This window comes from Drosophila takahashii, unplaced genomic scaffold (genome assembly GCF_030179915.1).
Source record: "Drosophila takahashii strain IR98-3 E-12201 unplaced genomic scaffold, DtakHiC1v2 scaffold_181, whole genome shotgun sequence".
Classification (NCBI taxonomy): Eukaryota; Metazoa; Arthropoda; class Insecta; order Diptera; family Drosophilidae; genus Drosophila; species Drosophila takahashii.
In genome coordinates, this window is record NW_027221679.1 from 26,849 (window position 1) to 42,620 (window position 15,772).

Here is a 15,772-nt window from a genome sequence, read left to right on the forward strand (position 1 = left end):
AATTATATGAATATGGCAGAAATAATTGGTTATATTAATATGATCAAATAATACTTTATATAAAAAAGTGAATATCTTTGGTTGGGTGGCAAAGAGAATTAAATATGCCCGATATATAGACGTCGTGGCCAAAAACTACTATAGGGTGAAGTGCTTGTCTGTTGGTCTATATATATACATATAATATTTTATGCGTACACATTATTATTATAGATAGTTAATATCTATCGTATGGGTGGCAAACGGAATTAAATAATTTCGATATTTAGACGTCGTGGCCAAAAACTACTATAGGATGGTCAGTGGTTGTCCACCAATTAATTATTGAACAAACCATATGAATATCATATGCTGTTGTCAATATAATGTATATCAATAATAATAAAAAATAAGGATGGTACAGTAAGTAGTCCATCTACTATTGAACAAAATATATTATAATATATACTTTTGTTATCAATAGAACAACATATATTAAAATCAAAATATTATCCGTATAAATTTGTTTCTTAAATGAAATTAAGACTTGGCTACGCGGTTAATATTATAAACCCATGATAATAAGGTGAAACAGAGGTCAAGTTTCTATTATATATAGAATAACAAATTGTTTCCGACTTTTATCGTTAATCTTTGGTGGCAGGTATATATGATAATTTATATTAAATTATTATATCCCCTGTCGTTTGGGCACAGAGTATCGCTTGCCGGTACAATGTGTTTACAAAAAGCATTATAATAAAATATAATTGCAATATTAGTGATCAAAATAATTTCATATGCGCTCGGTTTTATATCATATATTACCAGAGAGTTATATGGAAAAGATAAATTTTAAATTTATCATCAAAATGCAAATGATTTAACTCAATATTTATATTGGTTAAACAAAAATTGTACATGTGTGGATACAATAATTATGTATGTTGAACAAAAATGATATTTTAGAATGAAATATGTATATATAATATAATAAAAACTTATAGAAAGAACAATATATATTGAAAATTGTGTTATAAAAAAGTTGTACTTTTTCTTTAACATCAATTATAAACTTGTTATATTAGTGGCGAAACAAGTAAAAATTAAAGAACGTATACGAATGCCATATAAAAATGGCCGTATTCGAATTAAAATAGAATTATTTCACAAAGCAAAAAAAAAATATTGAATTAAAATCAATATTTAAGAAAAACCGAACATATAAAATGGAAATAAAATCTATTATATTTATATTACTAATTTCTATTCAAAAAATATGAATGAAATATGAACGAAAACATTATTCTGGTTGATCCTGCCAGTAGTTATATGCTTGTCTCAAAGATTAAGCCATGCATGTCTAAGTACACACGAATTAAAAGTGAAACCGCAAAAGGCTCATTATATCAGTTATGGTTCCTTAGATCGTTAACAGTTACTTGGATAACTGTGGTAATTCTAGAGCTAATACATGCAATTAAAACATGAACCTTATGGGACATGTGCTTTTATTAGGCTAAAACCAAGCGATCGCAAGATCGTTATATTGGTTGAACTCTAGATAACATGCAGATCGTATGGTCTTGTACCGACGACAGATCTTTCAAATGTCTGCCCTATCAACTTTTGATGGTAGTATCTAGGACTACCATGGTTGCAACGGGTAACGGGGAATCAGGGTTCGATTCCGGAGAGGGAGCCTGAGAAACGGCTACCACATCTAAGGAAGGCAGCAGGCGCGTAAATTACCCACTCCCAGCTCGGGGAGGTAGTGACGAAAAATAACAATACAGGACTCATATCCGAGGCCCTGTAATTGGAATGAGTACACTTTAAATCCTTTAACAAGGACCAATTGGAGGGCAAGTCTGGTGCCAGCAGCCGCGGTAATTCCAGCTCCAATAGCGTATATTAAAGTTGTTGCGGTTAAAACGTTCGTAGTTGAACTTGTGCTTCATACGGGTAGTACAACTTACAATTGTGGTTAGTACTATACCTTTATGTATGTAAGCGTATTACCGGTGGAGTTCTTATATGTGTTTAAATACTTGTATTTTTTCATATGTTCCTCCTATTTAAAAACCTGCATTAGTGCTCTTAAACGAGTGTTATTGTGGGCCGGTACAATTACTTTGAACAAATTAGAGTGCTTAAAGCAGGCTTCAAATGCCTGAATATTCTGTGCATGGGATAATGAAATAAGACCTCTGTTCTGCTTTCATTGGTTTTCAGATCAAGAGGTAATGATTAATAGAAGCAGTTTGGGGGCATTAGTATTACGACGCGAGAGGTGAAATTCTTGGACCGTCGTAAGACTAACTTAAGCGAAAGCATTTGCCAAAGATGTTTTCATTAATCAAGAACGAAAGTTAGAGGTTCGAAGGCGATCAGATACCGCCCTAGTTCTAACCATAAACGATGCCAGCTAGCAATTGGGTGTAGCTACTTTTATGGCTCTCTCAGTCGCTTCCCGGGAAACCAAAGCTTTTGGGCTCCGGGGGAAGTATGGTTGCAAAGCTGAAACTTAAAGGAATTGACGGAAGGGCACCACCAGGAGTGGAGCCTGCGGCTTAATTTGACTCAACACGGGAAAACTTACCAGGTCCGAACATAAGTGTGTAAGACAGATTGATAGCTCTTTCTCGAATCTATGGGTGGTGGTGCATGGCCGTTCTTAGTTCGTGGAGTGATTTGTCTGGTTAATTCCGATAACGAACGAGACTCAAATATATTAAATAGATATCTTCAGGATTATGGTGTTGAAGCTTATATAGCCTTCATTCATGGTGGCAGTAAAATGTTTATTGTGTTTGAATGTGTTTATATAAGTGGAGCCGTACCTGTTGGTTTGTCCCATTATAAGGACACTAGCTTCTTAAATGGACAAATTGCGTCTAGCAATAATGAGATTGAGCAATAACAGGTCTGTGATGCCCTTAGATGTCCTGGGCTGCACGCGCGCTACAATGAAAGTATCAACGTGTATTTCCTAGACCGAGAGGTCCGGGTAAACCGCTGAACCACTTTCATGCTTGGGATTGTGAACTGAAACTGTTCACATGAACTTGGAATTCCCAGTAAGTGTGAGTCATTAACTCGCATTGATTACGTCCCTGCCCTTTGTACACACCGCCCGTCGCTACTACCGATTGAATTATTTAGTGAGGTCTCCGGACGTGATCACTGTGACGCCTTGTGTGTTACGGTTGTTTCGCAAAAGTTGACCGAACTTGATTATTTAGAGGAAGTAAAAGTCGTAACAAGGTTTCCGTAGGTGAACCTGCGGAAGGATCATTATTGTATAATATCCTTACCGTTAATAAAAAAATTTGTTAATACAAATTTAATACAAATTACCAATATATATATATATATACATAATAATTATAATAATAATTATACCAAAAATATGATCTTAAAAGTAAAAGATCAAATAAATTTCGAACAAGCAAATCGAAATATTGTAATAATATAATATTATTACAAATAAATTAAATAGAAACAAACATAAAATTCGAACAAGCAAATCGAATTATTAATATAATAAAATATATTTTATATATTTATTATAAACTTTTGTGTGTATATGGACCATAATATACACGCGTTGCGAGATGTATTGGCCAACTAATTTGATGATGATCATACATTGGATAATGCAACAACCTAAAATATACAATGTTGTACCTGGTTTCAGGTTAATGTTTTATATAAAATTATCAATATATATTAACAAACAAATGCCATTACAAATAATACTTTGATATATATTGTTTATATAAAACTAAGACATTTCGCAGCATTTATTTTAGGTATATAAATACATTTATTGAAGGAATTGATATATGCCAGTAAAATGGTGTATTTTTAATTTCTTTCAATAAAAACATATTTGACCAAATTTAAAACCAATATTATAAAACTCTAAGCGGTGGATCACTCGGCTCATGGGTCGATGAAGAACGCAGCAAACTGTGCGTCATCGTGTGAACTGCAGGACACATGAACATCGACATTTTGAACGCATATCGCAGTCCATGCTGTTATGTACTTTAATTAATTTTATAGTGCTGCTTGGACTACATATGGTTGAGGGTTGTAAGACTATGCTAATTAAGTTGTTTATACAAATTTTATAATAAAATTTTATAAGCATATGGTATATTATTGGATAAAAATAATTTAATTATTTTATTCATAATATTAACAAATATATGAAAAACATTATCTCACAATAGTAATTAAACTTTGAGAAAAACGAAGAGGAATATTTTCTTTTTCAATCAAATAATACTGAGAAATGTCTAGCATAAAATATTATCTAGAATTGTCTCTTATTAATGATTTGAAATATGAAAAACGTTGACAATATTATTATTCTTCGTTAATTCGTTACAAATAAATGCCATTAATATATATATACGTCAGCTTTAAACGAATTTAATAAAATGTTTTATCATTATATATAAAGAATTAATTGCAAATAAAAGTTATATACAACCTCAACTCATATGGGACTACCCCCTGAATTTAAGCATATTAATTAGGGGAGGAAAAGAAACTAACAAGGATTTTCTTAGTAGCGGCGAGCGAAAAGAAATCAGTTCAGCACTAAGTCACTTTGTCTATATGGCAAATGTGAGATGCAGTGTATGGAGCGTCAATATTCTAGTATGAGAAATTAACGATTTAAGTCCTTCTTAAATGAGGCCATTTACCCATAGAGGGTGCCAGGCCCGTATAACGTTAATGATTACTAGATGATGTTTCCAAAGAGTCGTGTTGCTTGATAGTGCAGCACTAAGTGGGTGGTAAACTCCATCTAAAACTAAATATAACCATGAGACCGATAGTAAACAAGTACCGTGAGGGAAAGTTGAAAAGAACTCTGAATAGAGAGTTAAACAGTACGTGAAACTGCTTAGAGGTTAAGCCCGATGAACCTGAATATCCGTTATGGAAAATTCATCATTAAAATTGTAATATTTAAACAATATTATGATAATAGTGTGCATTTTTTCCATATAAGGACATTGTAATCTATTAGCATACCAAATTTATCATAAAATATAACTTATAGTTTATTCAAATTAAATTGCTTGCATTTTAACACAGAATAAATGTTATTAATTTGATAAAGTGCTGATAGATTTATATGAATACAGTGCGTTAATTTTTCGGAATTATATAATGGCATGATTATCATTGATTTTTGTGTTTATTATATGCACTTGTAGGATTAACAATGCGAAAGATTCAGGATACCTTCGGGACCCGTCTTGAAACACGGACCAAGGAGTCTAACATATGTGCAAGTTATTGGGATATAAACCTAATAGCGTAATTAACTTGACTAATAATGGGATTAGTTTTTTAACTATTTATAGCTAATTAACACAATCCCGGGGCGTTCTATATAGTTATGTATAATGATATTTATATTATTTATGCCTCTAACTGGAACGTACCTTGAGCATATATGCTGTGACCCGAAAGATGGTGAACTATACTTGATCAGGTTGAAGTCAGGGGAAACCCTGATGGAAGACCGAAACAGTTCTGACGTGCAAATCGATTGTCAGAATTGAGTATAGGGGCGAAAGACCAATCGAACCATCTAGTAGCTGGTTCCTTCCGAAGTTTCCCTCAGGATAGCTGGTGCATTTTAATATTATATAAAATAATCTTATCTGGTAAAGCGAATGATTAGAGGCCTTAGGGTCGAAACGATCTTAACCTATTCTCAAACTTTAAATGGGTAAGAACCTTAACTTTCTTGATATGAAGTTTAAGGTTATGATATAATGTGCCCAGTGGGCCACTTTTGGTAAGCAGAACTGGCGCTGTGGGATGAACCAAACGTAATGTTACGGTGCCCAAATTAACAACTCATGCAGATACCATGAAAGGCGTTGGTTGCTTAAAACAGCAGGACGGTGATCATGGAAGTCGAAATCCGCTAAGGAGTGTGTAACAACTCACCTGCCGAAGCAACTAGCCCTTAAAATGGATGGCGCTTAAGTTGTATACCTATACATTACCGCTAAAGTAGATGATTTATATTACTTGTGATATAAATTTTGAAACTTTAGTGAGTAGGAAGGTACAATGGTATGCGTAGAAGTGTTTGGCGTAAGCCTGCATGGAGCTGCCATTGGTACAGATCTTGGTGGTAGTAGCAAATAATCGAATGAGACCTTGGAGGACTGAAGTGGAGAAGGGTTTCGTGTGAACAGTGGTTGATCACGAGTTAGTCGGTCCTAAGTTCAAGGCGAAAGCCGAAAATTTTCAAGTAAAACCAAAAACGCAATATATACAAATCAAGCTAATATAATATACTTGAATAATTTTGAACGAAAGGGAATACGGTTCCAATTCCGTAACCTGTTGAGTATCCGTTTGTTATTAAATATGGGCCTCGTGCTCATCCTGGCAACAGGAACGACCATAAAGAAGCCGTCGAGAGATATCGGAAGAGTTTTCTTTTCTGTTTTATAGCCGTACTACCATGGAAGTCTTTCGCAGAGAGATATGGTAGATGGGCTAGAAGAGCATGACATATACTGTTGTGTCGATATTTTCTCCTCGGACCTTGAAAATTTATGGTGGGGACACGCAAACTTCTCAACAGGCCGTACCAATATCCGCAGCTGGTCTCCAAGGTGAAGAGTCTCTAGTCGATAGAATAATGTAGGTAAGGGAAGTCGGCAAATTAGATCCGTAACTTCGGGATAAGGATTGGCTCTGAAGATTGAGATAGTCGGGCTTGATTGGGAAACAATAACATGGTTTATGTGCTCGTTCTGGGTAAATAGAGTTTCTAGCATTTATGTTAGTTACTTGTTCCCCGGATAGTTAGTTACGTAGCCAATTGTGGAACTTTCTTGCTAAAATTTTTAAGAATACTAATTGGGTCAAACCAATTAGTTCTTATTAATTATAACGATTATCAATTAACAATCAATTCAGAACTGGCACGGACTTGGGGAATCCGACTGTCTAATTAAAACAAAGCATTGTGATGGCCCTAGCGGGTGTTGACACAATGTGATTTCTGCCCAGTGCTCTGAATGTCAAAGTGAAGAAATTCAAGTAAGCGCGGGTCAACGGCGGGAGTAACTATGACTCTCTTAAGGTAGCCAAATGCCTCGTCATCTAATTAGTGACGCGCATGAATGGATTAACGAGATTCCTACTGTCCCTATCTACTATCTAGCGAAACCACAGCCAAGGGAACGGGCTTGGAATAATTAGCGGGGAAAGAAGACCCTTTTGAGCTTGACTCTAATCTGGCAGTGTAAGGAGACATAAGAGGTGTAGAATAAGTGGGAGATATTAGACTTCGGTTTGGTATCGTCAATGAAATACCACTACTCTTATTGTTTCCTTACTTACTTGATTAAATGGAACGTGTATCATTTCCTAGCCATTATACGGATATATTTATTATATCTTATGGTATTGGGTTTTGATGCAAGCTTCTTGATCAAAGTATCACGAGTTTGTTATATAATCGCAAACAAATTCTTTAATAAAACGGTGCATTTATGTATTTTTGATTTGAAAATTTGGTATAACTCCAATTACTCAGGTATGATCCAATTCAAGGACATTGCCAGGTAGGGAGTTTGACTGGGGCGGTACATCTCTCAAATAATAACGGAGGTGTCCCAAGGCCAGCTCAGTGCGGACAGAAACCACACATAGAGCAAAAGGGCAAATGCTGACTTGATCTCGGTGTTCAGTACACACAGGGACAGCAAAAGCTCGGCCTATCGATCCTTTTGGTTTAAAGAGTTTTTAACAAGAGGTGTCAGAAAAGTTACCATAGGGATAACTGGCTTGTGGCGGCCAAGCGTTCATAGCGACGTCGCTTTTTGATCCTTCGATGTCGGCTCTTCCTATCATTGTGAAGCAAAATTCACCAAGCGTTGGATTGTTCACCCATGCAAGGGAACGTGAGCTGGGTTTAGACCGTCGTGAGACAGGTTAGTTTTACCCTACTAATGACAAAACGTTGTTGCGACAGCATTCCTGCGTAGTACGAGAGGAACCGCAGGTACGGACCAATGGCACAATACTTGTTCGAGCGAACAGTGGTATGACGCTACGTCCGTTGGATTATGCCTGAACGCCTCTAAGGTCGTATCCGTGCTGGACTGCAATGATAAATAAGGGGCAATTTGCATTGTATGGCTTCTAAACCATTTAAAGTTTATAATTTACTTTATAAACGACAATGGATGTGATGCCAATGTAATTTGTAACATAGTAAATTGGGAGGATCTTCGATCACCTGATGCCGCGCTAGTTACATATAAAAGCATTATTTAATACAATGACAAAGCCTAGAATCAATTGTAAACGACTTTTGTAACAGGCAAGGTGTTGTAAGTGGTTGAGCAGCTGCCATACTGCGATCCACTGAAGCTTATCCTTTGCTTGATGATTCGATAATAAACATAAATTTAATTGTGTTTATTTTGTTTGGCTTTTTTAAGTCAGAATATATATATATATATAAAATATATATATATAAAATAATAATTATATTTAAATAAATTTTATTTAAATATATTTAACAATGGTAGCCATATGTATCGTCATCCTATTAGTGACGCGTATAAAAATATTCTAAGTCCGAACATGCAAATAAGAGACATATGCAAGTATATGTACTTCTTAAGGTAGCCAACTGAATCGTCATCCTATTAGTGACGTGTATACAAATATTCTAAGTCCGAACATACAAGTAAGAGACATATGCAAGTATATGTACCTCTTAAGGTAGCCAACTGAATCGTCATCCTATTAGTGACGCGTATACAAATATTCTAAGTCCGAACATGCAAATAAGAGACATATGCAAGTATATGTACCTCTTAAGGTAGCCAACTGAATCGTCATCCTATTAGTGACGCGTATAAAAATATTCTAAGTCCGAACATGCAAATAAGAGACATATGCAAGTATATGTACCTCTTAAGGTAGCCAACTGAATCGTCATCCTATTAGTGACGTGTATAAAAATATTCTAAGTCCGAACATACAAATAAGAGACATATGCAAGTATATGTACCTCTTAAGGTAGCCAACTGAATCGTCATCCTATTAGTGACGTGTATAAAAATATTCTAAGTCCGAACATACAAGTAAGAGACATATGCAAGTATATGTACCTCTTAAGGTAGCCAACTGAATCGTCATCCTATTAGTGACGTGTATAAAAATATTCTAAGTCCGAACATGCAAGTAAGAGACATATGCAAGTCAATGTTCCTCTTAAAATAGATGATTGAATCGTCATCCTATTAGTGACGTGTATAAAAATATTCCAAGTCCAAACATGAGTTATATGGATATGAAAATAATATTAAGTTCTAGTATGGATATGAAAAAAATGAGTTATATGGATATGGGAAAAATAACAAGTTCTAGTATGGATATGAAAAAAATGAGTTATGTGGATATGGGAAAAATAATAAGTTCTAGTATGGATATGAAAAAAAAATGAGTTATATGGATATGGAAAAGAATACAGAGTTCTAGTATGGATATGGAAAAATGAGTTATATGAATATGGGAAAAATGATAAGTTCTAGTATGGATATGAAAAAATATTGAGTTATATGGATATTAAAGAAATAATAAGTTCTAGTATGGATATGGAATAAAATGAGTTATATAGATATGGCAAAAAATTTAATGTTCTAGTATGGATATGAAAAAAATTAGTTATATGAATATGGGAAAATTTATAAGTTCTAGTATGGATATGGGAAAAATAATAAGTTCTAGTATGGATATAAAAAAATATTGAGTTATATGGATATTAAAGAAATAATAAGTTCTAGTATGGATATGGAAAAAAATTAGTTATATTGATATGCTAAATAATGAGTTATATGCATATGGGAAAAATACTAAGTTGTAGTATGGATATGGGAAGAATACTGAGTTCTAGTATGGATATGGGAAAAATAATCAGTTCTAGTATGGATATGAAAAAATATTGAGTTTTATGGATATTGAAGAGATAATAAGCTCTAGTATGGATATGGAAAAAATTAATTATATTGTAATAGTAAATAATAAGTTATATGGATATAGGAAGAAAATTAGGTTCTAGTATGGATATGAAAAAAATTAGTTCTATGGATATGGGAAAAATAAAAAGTTCTGGTATGGATATGGAAAAATATTAAGTTATATGGATATTAAAGAAATAATAAGTTCTAGTATGGATATGGAATAAAATGAGTTGTAGAGATATGGCAAAAATATAATGTTCTAGTATGGATATGAAAAAAATTAGTTATATGAATATGGGAAAATTTATAAGTTCTAGTATGGATATGGGAAAAAGAATAAGTTCTAGTATGGATATGAAAAAATATTGAGTTATATGAATATTAAAGAAATAATAAGTTCTAGTATGAATATGGAAAAATATTATTTATATTGATATGGTAAATAATGATTTATATGGATATGGGATAAATACTAAATTCTAGTGTGGATATGGAAAAAACGAGTTATATGGATATGGGAAAAATAATAAGTTCAAGTATGGATATGGAAAAAAATTAGTTTAATAGTTATAGGTATGGAAAAAAAATTAATTATATAGATATAGAACAAAAAATAAGTTATATGGATATGGTGGCATCAGTACGAAATATGCCCAATTTACATACACCGGGGCCGCAGTACGATAAATACCCAATATTTAGACGTCGTGGCCAAAAACATATATAGGGAGGCAGTGCTCGCCGACCGGCCGTATTGTTCAAAATTTATGTTTATCATATTATTTTGGCAATGCTATATATAAATGATATCTTATACATATAATTCAATTATAGCGATATGGAAATACCATATTATATGTATAAAGAAAAAAAATGTATAAAAAAATATACATTGACATACAAATATGGCTAGTTGTATGGATATGCCGTATTCATTATATGGATACGGCATATAGATTATATAAATATGACCAAAAAATATTTTATATTGATATGGCAAATAAAGAAATTACTTGAATATGGAAATAAAAGAAGTTATATTGATATGGAAGAAAATAATGAGTCATATAGATATGTTGGCATCAGTACGAAATATGCCCAATTTACATACACCGGGGCCGCAGTACGAAAAATACCCAATATTTAGACGTCGTGGCCAAAAACATATATAGGGAGGCAGTGCTCGCCGACCGGCCGTATTGTTCAAAATTTATGTTTATCATATTATTTTGGCAATGCTATATATAAATGATATCTTATACATATAATTCAATTATAGCGATATGGAAATACCATATTATATGTATAAAGAAAAAAAATGTATAATAAAATATACATTGACATACAAATATGGCTAGTTGTATGGATATGCCGTATTCATTATATGGATACGGCATATAGATTATATAAATATGACCAAAAAATATTTTATATTGATATGGCAAATAAAGAAATTACTTGAATATGGAAATAAAAGAAGTTATATTGATATGGAAGAAAATAATGAGTCATATAGATATGTTGGCATCAGTACGAAATATGCCCAATTTACATACACCGGGGCCGCAGTACGAAAAATACCCAATATTTAGACGTCGTGGCCAAAAACATATATAGGGAGGCAGTGCTCGCCGACCGGCCGTATTGTTCAAAATTTATGTTTATCATATTATTTTGGCAATGCTATATATAAATGATATCTTATACATATAATTCAATTATAGCGATATGGAAATACCATATTATATGTATAAAGAAAAAAAATGTATAATAAAATATACATTGACATACAAATATGGCTAGTTGTATGGATATGCCGTATTCATTATATGGATACGGCATATAGATTATATGGATATGACCAAAAAATAATTCATAAAGAAATTATATGAATATGGCAGAAATAATTGGTTATATTAATATGATCAAATAATACTTTATATAAAAAAGTGAATATCTTTGGTTGGGTGGCAAAGAGAATTAAATATGCCCGATATATAGACGTCGTGGCCAAAAACTACTATAGGGTGAAGTGCTTGTCTGTTGGTCTATATATATACATATAATATTTTATGCGTACACATTATTATTATAGATAGTTAATATCTATCGTATGGGTGGCAAACGGAATTAAATAATTTCGATATTTAGACGTCGTGGCCAAAAACTACTATAGGATGGTCAGTGGTTGTCCACCAATTAATTATTGAACAAACCATATGAATATCATATGCTGTTGTCAATATAATGTATATCAATAATAATAAAAAATAAGGATGGTACAGTAAGTAGTCCATCTACTATTGAACAAAATATATTATAATATATACTTTTGTTATCAATAGAACAACATATATTAAAATCAAAATATTATCCGTATAAATTTGTTTCTTAAATGAAATTAAGACTTGGCTACGCGGTTAATATTATAAACCCATGATAATAAGGTGAAACAGAGGTCAAGTTTCTATTATATATAGAATAACAAATTGTTTCCGACTTTTATCGTTAATCTTTGGTGGCAGGTATATATGATAATTTATATTAAATTATTATATCCCCTGTCGTTTGGGCACAGAGTATCGCTTGCCGGTACAATGTGTTTACAAAAAGCATTATAATAAAATATAATTGCAATATTAGTGATCAAAATAATTTCATATGCGCTCGGTTTTATATCATATATTACCAGAGAGTTATATGGAAAAGATAAATTTTAAATTTATCATCAAAATGCAAATGATTTAACTCAATATTTATATTGGTTAAACAAAAATTGTACATGTGTGGATACAATAATTATGTATGTTGAACAAAAATGATATTTTAGAATGAAATATGTATATATAATATAATAAAAACTTATAGAAAGAACAATATATATTGAAAATTGTGTTATAAAAAAGTTGTACTTTTTCTTTAACATCAATTATAAACTTGTTATATTAGTGGCGAAACAAGTAAAAATTAAAGAACGTATACGAATGCCATATAAAAATGGCCGTATTCGAATTAAAATAGAATTATTTCACAAAGCAAAAAAAAAATATTGAATTAAAATCAATATTTAAGAAAAACCGAACATATAAAATGGAAATAAAATCTATTATATTTATATTACTAATTTCTATTCAAAAAATATGAATGAAATATGAACGAAAACATTATTCTGGTTGATCCTGCCAGTAGTTATATGCTTGTCTCAAAGATTAAGCCATGCATGTCTAAGTACACACGAATTAAAAGTGAAACCGCAAAAGGCTCATTATATCAGTTATGGTTCCTTAGATCGTTAACAGTTACTTGGATAACTGTGGTAATTCTAGAGCTAATACATGCAATTAAAACATGAACCTTATGGGACATGTGCTTTTATTAGGCTAAAACCAAGCGATCGCAAGATCGTTATATTGGTTGAACTCTAGATAACATGCAGATCGTATGGTCTTGTACCGACGACAGATCTTTCAAATGTCTGCCCTATCAACTTTTGATGGTAGTATCTAGGACTACCATGGTTGCAACGGGTAACGGGGAATCAGGGTTCGATTCCGGAGAGGGAGCCTGAGAAACGGCTACCACATCTAAGGAAGGCAGCAGGCGCGTAAATTACCCACTCCCAGCTCGGGGAGGTAGTGACGAAAAATAACAATACAGGACTCATATCCGAGGCCCTGTAATTGGAATGAGTACACTTTAAATCCTTTAACAAGGACCAATTGGAGGGCAAGTCTGGTGCCAGCAGCCGCGGTAATTCCAGCTCCAATAGCGTATATTAAAGTTGTTGCGGTTAAAACGTTCGTAGTTGAACTTGTGCTTCATACGGGTAGTACAACTTACAATTGTGGTTAGTACTATACCTTTATGTATGTAAGCGTATTACCGGTGGAGTTCTTATATGTGTTTAAATACTTGTATTTTTTCATATGTTCCTCCTATTTAAAAACCTGCATTAGTGCTCTTAAACGAGTGTTATTGTGGGCCGGTACAATTACTTTGAACAAATTAGAGTGCTTAAAGCAGGCTTCAAATGCCTGAATATTCTGTGCATGGGATAATGAAATAAGACCTCTGTTCTGCTTTCATTGGTTTTCAGATCAAGAGGTAATGATTAATAGAAGCAGTTTGGGGGCATTAGTATTACGACGCGAGAGGTGAAATTCTTGGACCGTCGTAAGACTAACTTAAGCGAAAGCATTTGCCAAAGATGTTTTCATTAATCAAGAACGAAAGTTAGAGGTTCGAAGGCGATCAGATACCGCCCTAGTTCTAACCATAAACGATGCCAGCTAGCAATTGGGTGTAGCTACTTTTATGGCTCTCTCAGTCGCTTCCCGGGAAACCAAAGCTTTTGGGCTCCGGGGGAAGTATGGTTGCAAAGCTGAAACTTAAAGGAATTGACGGAAGGGCACCACCAGGAGTGGAGCCTGCGGCTTAATTTGACTCAACACGGGAAAACTTACCAGGTCCGAACATAAGTGTGTAAGACAGATTGATAGCTCTTTCTCGAATCTATGGGTGGTGGTGCATGGCCGTTCTTAGTTCGTGGAGTGATTTGTCTGGTTAATTCCGATAACGAACGAGACTCAAATATATTAAATAGATATCTTCAGGATTATGGTGTTGAAGCTTATATAGCCTTCATTCATGGTGGCAGTAAAATGTTTATTGTGTTTGAATGTGTTTATATAAGTGGAGCCGTACCTGTTGGTTTGTCCCATTATAAGGACACTAGCTTCTTAAATGGACAAATTGCGTCTAGCAATAATGAGATTGAGCAATAACAGGTCTGTGATGCCCTTAGATGTCCTGGGCTGCACGCGCGCTACAATGAAAGTATCAACGTGTATTTCCTAGACCGAGAGGTCCGGGTAAACCGCTGAACCACTTTCATGCTTGGGATTGTGAACTGAAACTGTTCACATGAACTTGGAATTCCCAGTAAGTGTGAGTCATTAACTCGCATTGATTACGTCCCTGCCCTTTGTACACACCGCCCGTCGCTACTACCGATTGAATTATTTAGTGAGGTCTCCGGACGTGATCACTGTGACGCCTTGTGTGTTACGGTTGTTTCGCAAAAGTTGACCGAACTTGATTATTTAGAGGAAGTAAAAGTCGTAACAAGGTTTCCGTAGGTGAACCTGCGGAAGGATCATTATTGTATAATATCCTTACCGTTAATAAAAAAATTTGTTAATACAAATTTAATACAAATTACCAATATATATATATATATACATAATAATTATAATAATAATTATACCAAAAATATGATCTTAAAAGTAAAAGATCAAATAAATTTCGAACAAGCAAATCGAAATATTGTAATAATATAATATTATTACAAATAAATTAAATAGAAACAAACATAAAATTCGAACAAGCAAATCGAATTATTAATATAATAAAATATATTTTATATATTTATTATAAACTTTTGTGTGTATATGGACCATAATATACACGCGTTGCGAGATGTATTGGCCAACTAATTTGATGATGATCATACATTGGATAATGCAACAACCTAAAATATACAATGTTGTACCTGGTTTCAGGTTAATGTTTTATATAAAATTATCAATATATATTAACAAACAAATGCCATTACAAATAATACTTTGATATATATTGTTTATATAAAACTAAGACATTTCGCAGCATTTATTTTAGGTATATAAATACATTTATTGAAGGAATTGATATATGCCAGTAAAATGGTGTATTTTTAATTTCTTTCAATAAAAACATATTTG

At 33.2% G+C, this 15,772-nt stretch overlaps 4 non-coding genes across 4 annotated transcripts; all 4 read left to right on the forward strand.

Moving 5' to 3' along the window:
• Positions 1-1,284: 1,284 nt before the first annotated feature.
• Positions 1,285-3,279, forward strand: LOC138914330 (small subunit ribosomal RNA). The gene has a single exon (XR_011420186.1). It is a non-coding gene; the product is annotated as a small subunit ribosomal RNA (ribosomal RNA).
• Positions 3,280-3,902: 623 nt separating this feature from the next.
• On the forward strand, positions 3,903-4,081 carry LOC138914341 (5.8S ribosomal RNA). The gene has a single exon (XR_011420197.1). It is a non-coding gene; the product is annotated as a 5.8S ribosomal RNA (ribosomal RNA).
• A 398-nt stretch (positions 4,082-4,479) lies between these two features.
• LOC138914337 (large subunit ribosomal RNA) lies at positions 4,480-8,436 on the forward strand. Its single transcript, XR_011420193.1, has one exon. It is a non-coding gene; the product is annotated as a large subunit ribosomal RNA (ribosomal RNA).
• Positions 8,437-13,179: 4,743 nt separating this feature from the next.
• Positions 13,180-15,174, forward strand: LOC138914331 (small subunit ribosomal RNA). Its single transcript, XR_011420187.1, has one exon. It is a non-coding gene; the product is annotated as a small subunit ribosomal RNA (ribosomal RNA).
• Positions 15,175-15,772: the final 598 nt, after the last annotated feature.